At 43.1% G+C, this 16,689-nt stretch overlaps 1 protein-coding gene and 1 pseudogene across 1 annotated transcript in view; both read left to right on the forward strand.

Annotated features, from left to right (window-relative positions):
• The first annotated feature begins 212 nt into the window (after window positions 1-212).
• LOC144304523 (peptidyl-prolyl cis-trans isomerase FKBP1A-like) lies at window positions 213-5,359 on the forward strand (annotated as a pseudogene).
• Window positions 5,360-15,271: 9,912 nt separating this feature from the next.
• SPECC1 (sperm antigen with calponin homology and coiled-coil domains 1) overlaps window positions 15,272-16,689 on the forward strand; it is a 286,151-nt gene continuing 284,733 nt past the window's right edge. The window contains exon 1 of the mRNA XM_077892486.1: window positions 15,272-15,385. The gene's annotated coding sequence lies outside the window, so the exon portion shown is untranslated. The remainder of the gene's footprint in view (window positions 15,386-16,689) is intronic.

The following is a 16,689-nucleotide window of genomic DNA, read 5'->3' on the forward strand; positions in this document are numbered from 1 at the left end:
CAGGACGCTGGGATCATGACCTGAGCCAAAGGCAGATGTTTAACCAACTAAACCACCCAAGCACCCCAATAAAGTTTATTCTTCACTCATTGTACATGTCTGACACAGTTCCATATGGGGCTTTGCTTATTGTGGTGCTCAGAGACACAAGTTGACAGTGACTTCATCACCATGCATTATTCCACTATTATTGGCATTAATGCAAAGGCGGCATGTTAAAGCACGTGCTAGGTCTCAGAGCCTCTGCTCATATTACATTTACCAAAGCAAGTCATATGGCTATGACTAACTTCAAAGGGAAATTCAAAGGTACATTAAAATTTTTAAATTTAATTTAATTTTACTTACATTCAATTAATTAACATAGTGTATTATTAGTTTCAGAGGTAGAGTTCAGTGATTTATCAGTTGTATATAATACCCAGTGCTCGTTATATCACGTGCCCTCCTTAATGTCCATCCCCTAGTTACCCCCACCCCTAGCCCCTCCAGCAACCCTCAGGTTGTTTCCTATAGTTAAGAGTCCCTTGTGGTTTGTCTCCCTCTCTGATTTCATCTTATTTCATTTATCCCTTCCTTTCCTCCATGTTCTTCTGTTTTTTTTTTTAAATTCCACATATGAGTGAAATCAGATGATAATTGTCTTTCTCTGATTGACTTATTTCAATTAGCGTAATTCCCTCTAGTTTCAAAGGTACATTTTAAATAAAGCAGGGAACTGTTATCCTACCATGATCCTGGAAAAAGAAAAAACAATATATTTGTGAACAGCTGTAATGACCACCACCTCTGCTCATATACTTTCTTAGGTAACTCATCTTCCAGCCTCACTGAGGGTCTGGTTGTAGTTGGGAATCTTGCCTGATGTAGAATCAGAATCTCTGGTTTCTTCCCTGACTGCTACCCTTTGAAATTTTTTTTAAAGATTTTATTTATTTGTTCATGAGACAGAGAGAAAGGCAGAAACATAGGCAGAGGGAGAAGCAGACTCCACGCAGAGGGCCTGATGTGGGACTCAATCCTGGATTCTGGGATCACATCCTGAGCTAAAGGCAGATGCTCAACCGCTGAGCCACCTACGCGTCCCCACTCTTTGAAATTATTTGCATTATATTATATCCTGTTTACTTGGTTGCCACTGCGAATTTTTGATGTTTTCTCCCTAATTTTTGTTACTTTTATTACATTTAAGATAAAGATTCTGGAGCCCTGCTTCAGCTGGTTGTCTTTGGCTGGAACTTTTCTCTTACACAAATATTAAAGATACATTGTAAAGGCAAGACCTTTGTAGAATGTTCTCCCAAGGCTCGACCAGGAAACCTATCCATAGATATGAACCGTTAGCATTCATTAAATGTTTATTTTATATCAAACACTGGAAGTAGCCTTTATATTCATGACCACTTTAAAACTCACCCGTGGAATGCCTGGGTGGCTCAGTGGCTGAGCATCTGCCTTTGGCCCAGGGCGTGATCCCAGAGTCTCAAGATCGAGTCCCACATCAGGCTCTCTGCATAGAACCTGCTTCTCCTCCCCTTCCTGTGTCCTTGCCTCTATCTCTGTGTCTTTCATGAATAAATAAATAAAATAAAAAAAAACCAACCCACCCCAGCCCCTTGAGGTCAACACCATTATTATTATTATTATTATTATTATTATTTATTCTTATTCATGAAAGAGTCAGACACAGACAGAGGGAGAAGCAGGCTCCCTGTAGGGAGCCCGATGCAGATCTCAATCTGGGGACCCCGGGATCATGACCTGAGCCAAAGGCAGATGCTCAACCGCTGAGCCACTCAGGAGTCCCTCAATACCATTATTACACTCATTTTGTATCTGGGAAAACTGAGGCTGAGATTCAAAGTTACACTCCTAGTAAATGCTGCAGACTGTGCTCTGACAGAATCTACTTGGAACAAGCAGAGGGGTCCTTCAGATTGTACCAAAAAAATCAAGGAATATTTGACTTGGCCTCTCTAATGCTCTGCTCTGAATTCCACTCTACTTTCTCACACCATGAGGGTCTCTCTGTGAGCCAACATCTTACTGGGAAGTGAAACAAGTAGTTCCCCCTTCCCCATGCACACGAGAGCTCCCTCTAAAACAAACAAACAAACTAATTAATTAATTAATTAATAAGCATATCTTTAAAAAAAAAACAGTTATTGTTCAGAATTCCAAACAGAAGTGCCTGGGTAGCTAAGTCTGTTAAGCATCTGCCTTCAGCTCAGGTGGTGTTCCTGAGATTGAGCTCCACTTTGGCTTCCTTGCTCAGCGGGGAGCCTGCATCTCCCTCTCTTGCTCCCCCTGCTTGTGCTCTCTCTCTCTCTCTCTTTCCCTCTGTCAAATAAATAAATAAGATCTTTTTGAAAAGGAAAAAAAGCAGCCTCCAGTTTGGGGTTCTGAATTTCGGTGCACGCAGTACAGTTACTAGACGAGTCCTCTAGATGGCAGCAAACCCCTCGTTATAAATACATTTCCTCCTGTCTGAATTTTCTTGCCACATTTTTTTATACCGAGGATGGAACACAGACCCAGAGCTTCTTCCAGGCTCTTTTTTTTTTTTTTTTTAAGATTTTATTTATTCATAAGACACACACACACGCACACACACACACACAGAAACAGAGACATAGGCAGAGGGAGAAGCAGGCTCCACGCGGGAAGCCCGATGTGGGACTCGATCCCCAGGACTCCAGCATCACGCCCTGAGCCGGAAGGCAGACGCTTAACGGCTGAGCCACCCAGGCGTCCCTCTTCCAAGCTCTTTAAGTGGCTTACCTCAGCATGAACTAATATACTAAGGTTCTTACTGCTGTGATTGTCGGTTCCAGGTTTTGACTATGGGACTGATTTCAGCAAAGGCTCAGGTAGTACAGATGGGAAAATCTAAGGTACAGATTTTCCCCTTAAATACACTAGAAGAACACTGGTGATACTTTTAACATTGTGGTAGTCTCAGTCGGTGAGGCAGAGTCGGTTGAACAAATGAATGAGTGGATTACCACAAGGAATCACACATTAGACATTAGACATCACCCAGGTTGGAAAAAGGCTTCAATTCAAATGGCCATATATGTGTAAACCCCAGTGTACCAGCTAATGTTTTTTTAAAAATTAATTAACTAATTAATTAATTAATTTTGATTAAAAAATTATTTAATTCAATTTGCCAATGTATAGCATAACATTCAGTGCTTATCTCATCAAGATTTTATTTATTTATTTGAGAGAGAGACAGAGAGAGAGAACGTGTGAGCATGAGCAGGGAGAGGGGCAGAGGGATAAGCAGGCTCCCTGCTGAGCAAGGAGTCCAACGCAGGACTTGACCCCAGGACTCTGAGATCATGACGTGGGCTGAAGGCAGTCACTTAACAGACTTAGCCACCCAGCCCCCCACCATACCCCTGCCAATGTTCTTGATTGCAAGCAACTGAAATCAAGGAAGGATTCAAACTTTGGATTTCTCCCTTACTATGCATCTTGTATTTCAGGATTGCAGGTGGATCCTTTGACAGAACCCTCGTCATTCATATTCCAGGGCCTCAGCTGCAAGAGTGAAGAGAGGGAGGATGGCCTTGATGTGGCTTCTCTGAGGGCAAGGTAGTGTCTACGTCCACTACATTGCACAACGCCAATGTTCCCTGGCCTGCTGGGCAGGCTTTACTGGAGCACATCAGGAGTCTTCTCCTGCCTCTGCCCCATCACTGTTTTTATTACCACTTTTTCTTGACTTCTTGGGATAGTTGTGCTTTAACAGAATCTACCCACTGCTCTGGAACAAGCAGATAGATCACAGCTTGGGACAGTTGTGAAGACTACAGACATTCTTGTCTTGACTTTTATGCAGACAAGTGTATATGTTTTATATATTTTTATATAAATACATTTTTCTATAAATGTAATATAAAATACCTATTTAAAACTTATATAAATATATATTTTATATATAAAATATATATATAAAATATATATTTAAGTTTTAATTTTAGTTCCAGTTTACGTAGTGTTATATTAGGTTCAGGTGTGTTCAGGTGTGTGATATAGTGATTCAATAATTCCATACATCACCCTGTGCTCATCACGACAAGTGCACTCCTTAATCCCCATCACCTATTTCCACTATACCCACACCCTCCCCTGGTGACCATCAAATTGTTCCTCATAATTAAGAGTCTGTTTCTTGATTTGTCTTTCTCTCTCTTTTTTCTCCTTTGCTCTTTTGTTTTGTTTCTTAGTTCTCCACATGGGTGAAATCATATGGTATTTGTCTTTCTCTGGCTGATTTATTTTGCTTAGCATAATACTCTCTAGCCCCATCCATGTCATTGCAAACAACAAGATTTCAGGGCATTTTTATGGTTGAATAATATTCTAGTGTGTGTGTGTGTGTGTGTGTGTGTGTGTATCACATCTTTATCACATCTCACAACTTCTTTATTTATCTGTTTTTATCTGTATTTATCTTCTTTATTTATCTATTATCTGTTGATGGACACTTGGCTTGCTGCCATATCTTGGACTTCTTCACAGTGAAGCAAACAATCAATAAGAATAGAAGATATTGGGGATCCCTGGGTGGCTCAGCGGTTTAGCGCCTGCCTTCGGTCCAGGGTGTGATCCTGGAGTCCGAGGATCAAGTTCCACATCAGGCTCCCTGCATGGAGCCTGCTTCTCCCTCTGCCTGTGTCTCTGCCTCTCTCTCTCTGTCTGTGTCTCTCATGAATAAATAAATAAAATATATAAAAAAAGAATAGAAGATATTTGCAAATACCATATCTGATAAAGAGTTTGTATCCAAAACATATAAAGAATTTATAAAGCTTAATATCCTAAAAAACAGGTAATCCAGTTAAAAAATGGGCAGAAGATATGAACAGATGTTTCTCTAAAGGAGACGTAGAGATGGCCAACAGACACACGAAAGGTGTGCATCATCATTTACAATTAGGGAAATGCAAATGAAAACCGCAGCGAGGGCGCCGAGGGCCGAGGCAGAGCCGGGAATCGCCGCCAGGCCCGTCCTGGGCCGCCGCCGCCGCCGCCAAGGGAGTGCAGGTGGAGGCCACCTCCCTGGGGCGGACGCACCTTCCCAAAGCGCGCTCAGCCCTGCGTGGTGCACCTCACCCGGCTGCTTGCAGATGGAAAGAAATTTGATTCCTCCCGGGACAGAAACAAGCCCTTTAAATTTATGCTAGGCAAGCAGGAGGTGATCCGAGGCTGGGAAGAAGGGGTTGAGTGGGGGTCAGAGAGCCCAACTGTCTCCCCAGACTAGGCCTACGGTGCTCCTGGGCACCCAGGCATCATCCCACCGAATGCCACTCTCATCTTTGACGTGGAGCTTCTGAAATTAGAATGACAGGAACGGCTTCCTCCCCGAGCTCCCCATTCTTGGATGTGGAGGGATGTGGCTCCTCCAGAGGCGAACACACGAGTCCCTGTGGAGCTTTTCCTGATGTTCCACTACACTCTTTGTATAAACATCAACCCCGATTGAATGTGTTCCTCACCCAGCTTTGCTCTTTCCCTTTCTCCTCGTATGTGTGTTGACCTAAACTACATGCCATAAACCTCAAGTAACTCATTTTATTTCGTTTTCATTTTGGGGTGAAGGTTCAGTTTCAGTCTTTTGGATCTAGATTTCCACTTATTAGTCAAATATTAGCCGCACAAGTCATAGGTTAACTTTAGAATAGGAATTGGTGTTGGGGGGGTGGATTACAAGAATATTTTATTTTATTTTATTTTATTTTATTTTATTTTCAGATGCAATTTTTATCTATTATATATTAAGCATTCTTACTGCTGCTCTGCAAAGCCATAGCAAGTTTGAGGCACTGTTCAGGGCTGAAGTAACTTTCCCAGTTGAGAGCTGTCCTTAGGTTGAATTAAAGCCCTACCTGAAACTGAAGTGGGGAGGGGGAGAGCCTCTGCCCCCACTACCCCTCCCCCGCTACCTTTTGGAAGCAGATTGTTCTGAGGTATTTAACACTACAGGTATCTGTCCCCAGGCCAGCAGGGACCTCCAAAGCCCTCTTCATGGCCTGACTCTTGTTTTGTTTTGTTTTCCATCCTGTGGTTTTTCTAATGGATATTCAGGACTTTTGTAATCTCATAGCTATCTGAGCTTCACTTTCCAAATTTTAAGGACTCTAATTGAAAGTTTAAATTGAAGGTGCTGTTTGTAGACACATAACACCCGATGAAGGCCCAGCCACCATGACAAACCCTTGAGTGTTGTCTTGAGAAAATGATGCCGGTCATCACAGCTTCAATATCTCCTGTTTTTTGATGTTTGGCTCCCCCTGCTGGTCTCAGAGTTTTCTGGCTTTTTCTTCTCCCCCCTCTCACCCCTTCCTTTCCTGTGTAGTGATTTGGTGAGAGAAATTATTGCTGCCTACCCCCTACCCGCACCTGCCCGCACTACATATGAGTTTCAAGTTTTATTATTGCAATAAAAGTACTTTATGCTGGCTTTTCTAAAAAAAAATAAAAACATAACAAACAAACAAAAAACTACAGTGAGATATATCCTCACACCTGTCAGATTGGCTAAAATCAACAACACAAGAAATACATGTTGGCTAGAATATGGAGAAAAAGGAACCTTCTTGTAATATTGGTGGGAATGTAAGCTGGTGCAGCCACTGTGAAAAACAGTATGGAGGTTCCTCGAAAAGTTAAAAATAGAATTACCCTGCCATCCAGCAATTGCACTACTGGGTATTTACCCAAAGAATACAAGAACAGTAATTCAAAGGAATACATGTACCTCTATATTTATAGCAGCACTATCTACAATAGCCAAGATATGGAAGCAGCCAAAGTGTCCATCAATTGTCTTGATTTTTGATGGGAATACTTCTAATATTTCACAATGGAATGTTATGTTTACTGAAAGCTTTTGGTAGTTAGATCTTCTATCTGGGTTAGGAAGTTTCCTTGTATTCCCAGGTTACTAAGAGTTTTTGAAAACAGAAATCAGTGTTGATTTTTTTCAAGTGATTCATGGACATAAGGTTTTCTTCCTTTAATGTGTTACTATAAAGAAGAGCACTAATAAATTTTCTAATATTGAATCAGTGTTGCACTTAAAGACTAATTTGTTCAACACCTCATTTATTTGACAAATATTTATTGAGTGCTTGCTATGTAAAAGCAGTGTTCCCAGAGTTGGGAATGAACAGAATGAACAAAACAGAAAATAAGTGCCTTCCTGCAGGGACCATACATTCTAGCTGGAGGGAGACAGACAATTTTGTAAAAATGTAAAATGTATAGTATGTCAGAGAGTGATAAATACTGTCAATCAACGTTGTTTGATAGATAACTCTCACATTGAAATTCATTTCTAGAGAGTTTGTAATTTTGGTGTTTATTTCCTCTTTCTTCCCATAACATCACGTTGTGGTTACTTTATAATTTTATTGCAATGGGTCAGTGTGATGACTGATTTTTGAAATTTTTTGAGGTTTTTCTTTGTGATCTAATATTTATGAATGGAATATTCCCCAAGGTAGAAATCATACAAATATCTCTATTCTATATAGTGCTGTAAACTCATCCCCTAAATACAGCAAAGAAATAGAAAAAAAGAACAAAAATTAAATATAAAATCAGACTCAAAGACACTGAACCTATGTATCTCCATGGACTGGTGGAGGGGCAAAAATCCCAAGTGGGGTGCTGGTCTAAAGCCATTGAACTGCTGGACCTGGGTCTGGAACAAGGCAGTGAAGGCTGGCAGCTCAATTCTGTGGGTAATAAGAACTAAAACTGCCTCACAAGACACGGGGCTGCAGCGCCTGAGGTGGGATTTCTGGCTCTTGAAAGAATAGGAAAACCAGCTGCTAGTCTCTGTTTAGGATTACAATTTATGTGCAGCAGTCCATGCAGGGAGGTGATAGGACACAGGAACTCATCTAAGTGAGCCTCTGCTTTACTGACCAGATCTGCAGTATCTTCAATATGCCTCAGGGCAGGGCCCCTGAGCTACTCCCACCCTGAGCTACTCCATCTAATGCTTTTCTGGATTGAGGATGAGTGTGGGGGGGTTTCCAGAGGCTAGCTTCAGATATCATCATGGCAGAGAAGACAATGATGCAATACCTACACATTTCTCAAGAAATAAAGTACTGCCCAAGAATTTTGTACTCAGCCCCAAACACTGCTGGACAGGGAGAGAACAGGCTATCCAGCTGAAATAAGCCTGCAAATAGAAACACCAAACTCAACCATCACAAGTAGGGTGACCATACCTCCTGCTTCCCCAGAGATAATCCCCATTTACAATGTGAATCACAGCATCATATTAATGTCACCGTCTTTTGCTCTCAGAGTGTACTGGTTTGGGTAATCAGTGATCATCCTACCAGAGGGGGAGATTAAAATGATAGAACAGGATTGAAAATGGATCTGGCTTAGACATGGTGAAATAAAGTTGAAATTTCCCACTCTTTTTTCAGGAATTACCCGAGAGTAATGAGGAGTATGATACACACACACACACACACACACACACACGCGCGCGCGCACACACACTCATACATAAGCACCATCTTCCATAAAAATTTGGAGACCATGAAATTGCAACCTGTGAAATAGGGGAGGGCTGACAGAAGCATCTAAAGTTAAAGAGGAGAAGCTGTATCTCTCAGGAAGAGCCAGCCAAGTTTAATATTAAGGTGAGGGCGGACCTGAATATGTGAAGCCTGTCCTAGGAACAATGAAAATAAGGTGCTTATTTACCCTACTTCTAGGGTATTAGAACCAATGTTTAAGGATTTAAGAAAAATGAGGTACCTAGCTGGCTCAGTTGGTAGATCATGTAACTCTTGATCTTGGAGTCATGAGTTCAAGCCTCACGTTGTGCGTGAGGCTTACTTCAAGCAAAACGAAATAGGTACACCTGGGTGGCTCAGCAGTTGGGCATTTGCCTTCAGCTCAGGGCTCCATCCTGGGGTCCTGGGATGGAGTCCCGCATTGGGCTCCCTGTGGGGAGCCTGCTTCACCCTCTGCCTCTGTCTCTGTGTCTCTCATGAATAAATAAAATCTTTAAAAATAAATAAGTAAAAATAAAACAAAAACAAAAACCTTTAATCCCTGGGCTCAGAACAGTGCCTGGCCCAGAGCTGCTTAACAAGAGTTGTGTACTAAACAATTTATGGAATGAACAAGTTGTTAGGTGGTCCTATGAGAAAAACATGACTCATCCTCAGCATTTGTTTTAGGGGCACCTGGCTGGCTCAGTTGACTGACTCTTGATCTTGGGGTAGTGAGTTTGAGCCCCACATTGGGTGAAGAGATTGCTTTAAAAAAAAGATTTAAGAAAAATGACAAGATTAAAAGACAAGTTGAGTCCATACAATCAGACCATTGTGTCCCAGGAATGATCAGCTTAGAATGATAATTCCAAAATGTGTAACAATGAAGTTTACAGATTTCATAAACAAAGAAATAATTCTTGGAACAGCAAGGCAATTACATCACTTCTAAGAAAAAAGGAAATTGGGTTGCTTTCAAACATCATCATAATAGAGAAGACAATGAAGCAATACCTACATATTTCTCAAGAAATAAAGTACTGCCCAGGAATTTTGCCCTCAGCGCCAGACTTTTGCAGGACAAAGGCATTTACATTTTTGAGCATGAAAAACTCACAAATTTCCATAAACTGTTCTTGAAGAAACTGCTAAAGGAAGATTCTTCACAAGATGGCATCATGAGATGGGATTACTATAAAATGAGTGTGTGTATGTGGGGTAGTGATCTGACTAGAAAAAATTGGGACGAGAAGGAAAAGCAAAGGAAGGAATATTTAAAGCACACTGATTTCCTCATTTTTTTTTTTTATAGCCAGGGATCAAAATATCCCATTTAAAGCTGATTTTAAAAAATCAAGTAATAGAAGTATGTGTAAACATATTTAATTTAATTTATTATTATTATTTTTAAAGATTTTCTTGGGGTTCCTGGGTGGCTCGGTAGGTTAAGTGTTTGCCTTCAATTCGGGTCATGATCCCAGAGTCCTAAGATGGAGCCCTGAGTTGGGGGTCTCTGCTCAGCAGGGGAGTCTGTTTCTTCCACCATTCCCCCTGTTCATGCTCACTTTCTCTCTCAAATAAATAAATAAAATCTTTAAAAAAGGAAGAAGAAGAAAAAGAAGAACCTGAAAGGCTAGGAAAACACAGCATAAAATAGCATAACCACCAGGTGAATAGGGCTAAACCCATCTATTCCTTCTTTTTTTTTTTTAAGATTTTTATTTATTTATTCATGAGAGACACACACACACACACACAGAGGCAGAGACACAGGCAGAGGGAGAAGCAGGCTCCATGCAGGAGCTTGACGTGGGACTCCATTCCAGGTCTCCAGGATCACACCCTGGACCGAAGGCAGGCGCTAAACCGCTGAGCCACTGGGGCTGCCCAAACCCATCTATTCCAAGAAAAAAAGACTTTCAGATTAAATCATAAAACAAACATCGGGGGGATCCCTGGGTGGCGCAGCGGTTTAGCGCCTGCCTTTGGCCCAGGGCGCGATAGTGGAGACCCAGGATCAAATCCCACGTCCGGCTCCCTGCATGGAGCCTGCTTCTCCCTCTGCCTGTGTCTCTGCCTCTCTCTCTCTGTCTCTCTCTGTGACTATCATAAATAAATAAAAAAAATTAAAAAAAAAAACAAACATCGGTGTTTTATTCAAGGGATTTGCCTACAGCAAAGGCTTCAGAAAAGATGAAAATGGAAGGGCAAAGCTTTATTGGGCTAATGCAAACAAAATTTAGTAGGCTTATCTTAATATCACACAAGGTTACATTCAGGGCAAAGGTAAAAAACATCAAACGAGACCAAGGCCATTTTATAATTAAAAAGGATAATTCACAAGAATATAAAGATATTTGTGCACAGATAACATAGCATCATCATTTAGAAAGCAGGACTCCAGAGAAATAAGGAGAAATAAAAACACAATAGTGGTAAAGGTTTTAATTTACTTCTCTCAGATTCTATCAGGTCAAACTACTTGTAAAGATATGGAAGGCTTACATGACATAATTAATAAGTTCTATCTCATTGATACGTATCAAAATCTGTATGCCCAAAACAGGGAATATACATCCCTTTCCAGGGCTCTTAAGACATTCACAAAAATCGATCCTCGTTTAGACCACAAAGATAACTCAAGTATTTCAAAGATAGAAAGTAGTACAGATAACATTGATCTCAGATCTCTGATCACATGAGATAAAACTGAACATTAATGATCCAATCAGAAACAAGACTCTAATCCCTAGAAGTTTTAAAACTCTGCCACTTTCTCTTGAAATTTAAAAACTCTTTATCAAAGGCAAGTCAAACACCAAAATTTTAGGTCCTCCATAAAACAGCAATAACAGAGAAGGATACATCAGAAATTTTGGAATATATCTAAAGTAATACCTACCTATATCTAAAAACTGCCTCTTAATCTTAAGTACTTATATTTACAAGTAAAAACTGAATCATTAAGCATCCAATTCAAGAGGTCAGAGAGTGAACAGATGCCTGGGTGGCTCAGTTGGTTAAGCATCTGCCTTTGGCTTAGGTCATGATCCCAGGGTCTGGGGATTAAGTCCCTAATTGGGCTCCCTGCTCAGCAGGGAGTCTGCTTCTCCCTCTCCCTCTGCCCCTTCCCCCAACCTGTGTTCCTTCTCGCATGCACTCTCTCTGTCTCAAATAAATAATAAAATCTTTTTAAAAGTCAGAGAGTGACAAAAATACCCCTTAAAAAAATGGAGAAAAAGGAATTAATAAAGTTAAAGACAAAAAGTAATAAATTAGGAAACAACAACAAAAATGGTAGCACCAAAAAATACATCTATGAAGTGAAATAAAAAATACAATTTTATTTTTTAAAATATTTTATTTATTTATCTGAGAGATAGCAAGCGAGAGAGAGAATGAGCAAGGTGAGGGATAGAGGGAGAGGAAGAAGCATACTCTTCCCTGAGCAGAGAGCTGGATGTAGAACTTGATCCCAGAACCCTAGGATGATGACTTGAGCAGAAGACAGACACTTAACTGATTGAGCCACCCAGGCACCTCAAAAAATACAATTTTAAATGGTAACATAATTAAGAAAGTAAAAATATGCAAAACAAGAAATTAGGGGGAAATTAACAGGTTCACAAAAGACTGCTTTGCTCCACTTGATGCAAATACACTTAAAAACCTGGATGAATTGGATAATTTGTTGTAAGGAATATGATTTTCAAAAATTGACTCTAAAGGTTTTAAAAATCTAAATTGTGAGATTACTGCAGGAGAAATAAAGAAGGTTGTCAAAGGCTTACTCTCCCCAAAGAAAGCACCAGGCCCAGAAATGTTCAACCAGGCAGTGATCAAATCTCAAAGAACAGAACATTTTAAAGCTACTTAAATTGTTCCAGAGTAAAAACAAAGAGCAAAAGCTTCAAAAATTTTTTATGATGTGAGCATAACATTGATTCGTAGAACCAACATCGTCACATTCAGGAAGAAAATGATAGCTCATGCTCACTTTTGAATATCAATGTAAAAATCCTAAGTATTAGCAAACAGAATCAAGCCACATACTTAAAAAAAAAAAAAAAAAAAGCAAGACACATAAACTTCTTCCAGAAATAAATTAAAAATTTTATTGGGTGGAGAGTACCTTGGTGGCTCAGTCAGTTAAACATCTGACTCTTGGTGTCAGCTCAGGTCATGATCTCAATGTCATGGGATCAAGCCCTGTGTTGGGCTCCACGCTCAGCACAGAGTCTGCTTGAGATTCTCTCTCTCTTTTGCCCTCTGCCCCTCCCCCCATTTGCACACACTCTCTAAATATATAAGTAAATAAATCTTTAAAAATATTTGTATGAAGAATCTATTATAACCAAGACTTATTATATTCATATTAGGAAACTACTGTCACAGATCTTGCAGAGAGCATAATGGGCAAGGATGGATGTCTCCTCAGCCCCCAACCTGTGCGGTGAGGCAAATTCTCTGGTCTTTAAGGCGCAATCTTCATGTTTCACCCATTTTTATCAGTCAACTTCCAAAGTATAAGATGCTATCCTAGCCCTGTTCCCCATCATTGATACCTCATCCTTCTGTGAACCTACCTGCAAAGTGCTCCCCATACTGACCTAGAATCTTCTGGAACTTCTGCCCTACAATCGACACATTCTACTCTATCCTCAAGCACTCTGAATGGTTCTACGCCTCCAGTTCTGTCTTTACTGAAACACAGACCTCCCTGAGGATGCCTGAGAACACCTGGGCCTGTTGTTCTCTAACACCCTGCTTCCCGGAACTCTTGTCCAAAGTCTTGCTTCTTTAAGATTTCAATCATGTGATATCACCATCCACTCCCCTTGATGGTATCTCTCTACTTTCGTACTCACTGAAGACATTGCTCTCAGTGATGCAAAAAGTCATCTGTCATGTGTATGGATATTTTCACATTCACGTTCGTGACCTTAGCTCTTCTGTTCACTCCACTGCTCCCACCGGGGCTGCCCTGCTCACTGCCCAAACTACATAAGGGTACTCGCTGGTCCTGCCTCTGCTCTACATTAGCCACCCATCCTTACACCCTGAACTGGTCATCAGCAACCATCCCTATTCTCTTACCAGGAGCTGCTTTTTATTTGCTTCTTCAGCTACTGCAATAAGACAAATCTCTGACCCCCCCATCAAAACGCCCAGTCTGTTGAACCCAGTACTTCTTCCCCACCCTTCTTCCTCCTCTACTTCTCTTCTTATTCAGCTTAGATCCCAAGACTCAGTATTCGATACACACATGCACACATGCCATGCCTATCTGTCCTCATAGACAACTTCCTCTTTTCCTTTCCAGAGAAAACTCTGGCTTTTGTCTTCTTTCTTCCCACCTCTTACAGCAGAAGAGGCTACTGTCCAAGCCAGAGTTTCTCAACTTCAGAACTATTGACATTTTAGGCTGGAACATTCTTTGTTGGCTGGTGTGGGGGGGTAGGGGTGGGGGTGGGGCTGTCCAGTGCATTATAGACTGTTAAGCAGCATCTCTGGCCTCTACCCATTGGATGCCAATACTCCTAGTCATGACAACCAGAAATGTCTCCAGACCTGACCACATTTTCCTGGGTCTGGGTGAGGGGTGAATGACCCCTGATTGAGAACCGCTAGTCTAGACTCAGCCCTCTCCTTGTGTCTGGGAGTCTACCTTCCCTCTCACATATATACAACCTTTTCAGGAATCATACAATAGGAAATATCTTTTCCTCTCCTCTATAGTCAGAAGCTCTCTCTCAACTGGATTCTTTTAATAAATACTTAAACATCTTAAAACAAAAAACAAAAAACAAACAAACAAACAAAAACCCTTCCTCAGCCACACTTCCATCCCCCACCACCAGTATCTCTTCTTTCCCTCCCAACCACATCTTACAAGCACTGTTTATTTGCCCTGCTTCCATTATTCTCTATTTGATCGTCTCTCCTTCAAATATGACTCAGGGTTCTTGGCATTCCACCCCTGTAGCTTTCCTGACAGTTTTAAGTGACTTCCATGTCTATAAATGCAGTGGACAGTTTTCAGCCTATGGCCACAGGCACAATGGAGAAGAACTAGATTGAGGGAAGTAAAGATCATGAATTTGGTCCTGACCCTGTTGAATTTCAGGTATCTCAGAGGCATCTTAGAGGAGATATGGGATGGACATTGAGACACTGAGGCTGGAGTCAGAGGAGAGGTCGGGGCTGAGACGTAAACTGCCTGGGTCTCCTGCAGTGAACCTAGGTGTGTAGGTTGTGGGTGTGTGTGTATGTGTGTGTGGGTAACTAACGCTGTAGGTGTAATGTCAAGTATCTTGGCAAGGGGCGATGGTGGGAAAAGCAATTAGAATCACTTGAAAGGCTTGAAAAATGCATATTCCTTGGGCCCCACCCCCAGTTTTTAATACAGTTAAAACTGAATAGCCTCCCCGTGATGGATAATTTGCATTTCTACAAGTTCCCAGATGATGCTGAAAAGCTGCTAGAACAGGTACCTTGGCAAACCACTGACCTACAGTGCGGAGAGGAGGCCCAGGGCTCGACCGGACCCTCCAGCATTTACGACTCAGAAGCAGAGGTGAGCCCAAGGGAGGCAGCGGAAGGACCAGGCAAGAAAGGACCGCCACCGGTAGGTTTGGATGGAGAGCGGCCGAGGGCGACGATGCAGAGGCCCCAGGACTACATCTCCCAGGATGCCCCGCGCCGGCTCGCGCCCGCCCCCTGCAGGCGGCTCCGGGAGGAGCGGGTAGGATCCCGGGAACCTTTCGCGGAGCATCGGTGAGCGCGGGGAGCCGCGGCTGCTGCGGGCTGCGGCGGCGGCGCGGCGGGAGCGAGCGGGGCGGGTGAGTAGGGGCGATGCTGGTCGTCGTCTCCTTTGCGCCTCCGCCGCGTCGTCTTCCCGGTGGAGCGGGCGAGCCCTGAGGTCCGAGGGTCCGGGAGCGGGGGCGCAGGACCGTCCGGCTGAGAGGGAAGGCGCACTGCTGCCGTTGTCGCCGCGGTGGCCCCGGTTCCCCTCCGCCCGGCGGGTCCCGCCCCCAGCCCCGGACGGCTGTCTACCCTGTCCTGCCCACCCAGCCCGGGAGCTGCGGGAGCGGTGCCGCAGGTGGCCGCGGCAGGGGGCCGCCCCCCTCCCCGCCGGGCCCCGCGGGCTGGCGCAGGAGCCCGGGACCGAGGGCCAGCTGACTCCGAGGACTGCGGCCCTGAGAGGCGCCCCCAGCCCTCGCGGGGGTGGGACAGGTGTGTGGGCACGCCCGACGGGGCTCCCCGGGGCCCCGGAGCCTCCCGCAGCCTCCCTCGTGCTCTTCTCAGCTGTGTGTGTCGGGGACCGAGTAACCCTTGGCCGCCCTCCGCGTCCACAGAGCTCCGGCCCCCTGTTGTCCTGGGGTGACCCGGGAAGGCGCTGGCCGCGCGTCGCCCGGGCCGGCTGGCGGTGCCACAGCGCAGTGCACCTGCCGAGCCCCGGGGGACCGTTCGGATGCTTTGGGGTGGCCGGTGATGCGGAGCCTGCCAGGAGCGCAAGAGACACATCCTCCTTCCCCAGTGTCTTTGAAATAAAACCAGTTGTGCATCCTTATTATTTTTTTTTAAGGAAGTGTGACCCCAAATATCTTATTTTTATTTTCTGAGAGCTGCAATCTCCAGCAAGCAAGTTTACATAATAAGCAGTATAAGGTTTGAAAAAAATATTACTGTGAAGGTGCTCTGCCTTGCCCTCTATCGGAAGAATTATGTTGGACTGGTTGACAGGCTTATCCATTAGCAGCTGCGGTAGCTGGAGGCAGGAGATAAAGTGTTTTTGAGTTAGCGTCACAGCTCAACCCTTCAGGACTCATTTAGGTTTGAGAAGATTTTTGTTATCCAGTTTCAAACACGACGGTATTTCAATGTTTAAAATATGGGAGAGGAGAGAAGGAGCAAAAGTTTGTCAACCCTCATTTCTTACGCTACAGAAAAGGGCTTTGCATGAGTAACTCTCAAAGCAAGCACATTTGGCAGCTAAGGCTAGATCTGAAGCTGAACCTTTGTACTTTATCAGTTTTAATAGTATTTCAGTTGATTTGGCTGTTCTAGGTAAATAATATCATCATCTGTTAAGGCGCAGCAGATGTCTCTTAGGAATGTTTGTACTTTTTATTTATCTCCCATT

Source organism: Canis aureus, chromosome 3 (assembly GCF_053574225.1).
Source record: "Canis aureus isolate CA01 chromosome 3, VMU_Caureus_v.1.0, whole genome shotgun sequence".
Classification (NCBI taxonomy): Eukaryota; Metazoa; Chordata; class Mammalia; order Carnivora; family Canidae; genus Canis; species Canis aureus.